A 3,206-nucleotide genomic window follows, 5' to 3' on the forward strand; every position below is an offset into this window, starting at 1 on the left:
TTGTTTTTTTTTTATATTCCTATTATTTAAATTATATCATAAATGATTTTTTTTTATTGTGGTAAACACATAACATCAAATTCACAATTTAACCATTCTTAAGTGTATAGTACAAGTGGTCATGGTCAAATGACCTTCAACTAGGGTTGCAAAGTTACACAGTTGAGAAAGAATTGTTTCTTCAACAGAAATCATCTGGTCTAGCTAGTCTCTTTTAGGAATTTTTTTTTTATTACAAATTCAATCTCTTTACTGGTTATAGGTCTATTCAGAATTTTTATATCTTCACAGTGTTGCCTCAATAAGCAGCATGTTTCTAAAAATTTATCCATTTCTTCTAGTTTATCTATTTGTTGAAAGGTCATTTTTTCTTTTAAGGTAAAAGGAGGGGAGTCAGTGAGGCAGACTCCTGCATGCACCCTGACCAAGATCCACCTGGCAACCCTGTCTCATTTGGAGCCAATGCTCAATACTGAGCTATTTTTAGTGCCTGAAGCTGATGTGCTCAGACCAACTGAGCTACCCTCAGCACTCAGGGCCATGCTTGAACCAATTGAACCAATGGTTGCAGGAGGGGAAGAAGGAGAGAAGAGGAAGATGGAATGGGGAAGAATCAGATGGTCGTTTTTTCTCTGTGCCCTGACCAGGAATTGAACCCTGGATATCCACATGCCAGGCCAATGCTTTATCCACTGAACAATGGGCCAGGGCTGAAAGGTCATTGTCAACAGAAGTTTCTTATAATTATTTTTAGTTCTATGGCATCAGTTGTAATGTGTTATCTTTCATTTCTGAATTTATTTTTTAATTTTAAACCCTTCTTTTTTTCTTGACACAGGTTTGTAAATTTTGTTGATTTTTAAAAAAATAATAATTAGTCATTTTGTTTTTTCTATTGTATTTATGTTCTCTGCTATGTTTATTTCTGTTCTAATCTTTATTATTTCCTTCCTTACACAAACTTTATATTTAGTTTTCCTTATTCTGGCCCTTGAGGTATAAAGTTAGGTAGTTGACTTGAGATCTATTTTTTTAATGTAGATATTTATCTCTATTAACCTCCCTATTAATAATAGTGCTTTTTTTGCCTCCCATAAGTTTTGGTATCTTGTGTTTAATTTTTATTTTATTTAATATATTTTTACTTCCCTTGTGGTTTCTTTCTAAGTCATTAGTTTTTCAATAGTGTGTTAATTTCACACATTTGTGAATTTTCCAGTTTTTCTTTTGCTGTTGCTCTCTTGTTTTATTCTTTGTGGTAAAGAAAGATACTTAGTATTATTTCAGTCTTCTCAAATTTAAGCTTGTTTTTGGGGGGCTAAAATCATGTAATTTATCCTGTATAATGTTCAAGTACATTTGAAAAGAATATATATTTTGTATATGTCTGTTAAGTCTAATCGGTCTATAGTGTTATTCAAGTCCTCTGTTTTATTATTGGTATTCTGTCTTGTTGAAATAGTCATTCTGAAAGTGGGGTATTGAAAATTTTTACTATCATTCTATTATTATTTCCCCCTTTAATTATGTAAATATTTACTTCATATATATGGATGCTATCTTGTTAAGTGCATACTAATTTATAATTGCTATATGTTCTTAGAGAATTGATTATTTCTTAAAATTTACTTTTTTTGATTTTAGAGAGAGAGAGAAACATTGATTGGTTTCTGTATGAGTCCTGACCAGGGATGAAACTGGCAACCTTTGCAAATCAGCATGATGATCTAAACAACCAAGCTATTCAATCAGGAAGAAAATTGATTCTTTATTCATTATACAATCACTTTTTCCCTTGTAATAATTTTTTATTTACAGTCAATTTTGTCTAAGTATGAACACTTCTGCTGTCTTTTAGTTACCATTTGCATGGAATAACTTTTACCAGCCTTTTACTTTCAGCCTATGTATGTCCCTATATCTAAACTGAGTTTCTCTATTAGACATCATTTAATCTGATCTTGTTTTTTACTTCTCCTGCCATTTTGTTTCTTGATTGAGGAATTTGATCTATTTACATTTAAAGTAATTGCTGTAAGAATGGACTTACTATTGCCATTTCATTAATTGTAAACTGATCACAACTTTACTTCAATCACATATATAAACTCCATTACATCTCTATGCCCCCACTTTATGTTAGTGATGTTACAAATTAGATTTTTTTTTATCATTTGTATCCTTTAACATAGTTTTATTGTTATAATTATATAATGCTTTTATCTTTGAAATTTTATGCCTGAACTAAAGGTGATTTATGCACATCCACTATAGTATTACAAGGTTCTGCTTTTGTATTTGTCTAAAATGTGTATGCTTTCCTTTACCAGAGAGCTTTATATTTTCATGTTGCTTTGTAATTGCCCTTTGCTTCAACTTGAAGAATTCCCTTTAGAAACTTTTTAAGGCAGACTTAGTCATAATAAACTTCCACCAGTTTTGTTTATCTGGAAAAGTCTTTATCGCCTACATTTTTGAAGGACAGTTTTGTTAGATAGTGTGTGCTTGATTGGCAGGTTTTTTTTTCTTTCAAAACTTTGAATATTGCATCCAATCTCTTCTGGACTGTAATGTTTCTACTGAGAAATCAGCTGATGATCTTTTTTTTTTTCTTTAGGAGAGGCCAACGCTCATGTGCACCTCAACCGGGATCTACCCAGCAACCCTCATCTGGAGCCAATGCTCTGCCCATCTGGAGCCATGCTCACTGAGCTATTTTTAGCACCTGATGCATAGGCTCCTCAGTGCCCAGGGCCAATGCTCACATCAAGCCATGGATGTGGATAGGGAAGGGTGGGAGAGAAAGAAGGAAGAGGAGAGAGATAGAGAAGCAGATGGCCACTTTTTCTATGTGCTCTTACTGGGAATCAAACCTGGCACTTCCACATGCCAGGTCAAGCTTTTCCAATGAGCCAACTGGCCAGGGCTCATTTGATAATCTTCATGGTAGTTCCCTAGTACATGATAAGTCACTTTTGTCCTACTGCTTTCTTTCTTTTTTTTTTTTGTCCTACTGCTTTCAACATTGTTTTTGAGTTTTGACCATTGGATTATAATGTGTATTGCTGTGAACTTCTTTAGGTTTTGTATATTTTGAGCCCTTTGAAGTTATTGAATATAGATGTCCATTTCCTTTCTTACATTTGGGAAGTTTAGGGTCATTATATCTTCACATAAGCTCTCTATCGCTTTTACTCTATTTTCTT

Source organism: Saccopteryx leptura, chromosome 4, assembly GCF_036850995.1.
Source record: "Saccopteryx leptura isolate mSacLep1 chromosome 4, mSacLep1_pri_phased_curated, whole genome shotgun sequence".
In the NCBI taxonomy this organism is placed as follows: Eukaryota; Metazoa; Chordata; class Mammalia; order Chiroptera; family Emballonuridae; genus Saccopteryx; species Saccopteryx leptura.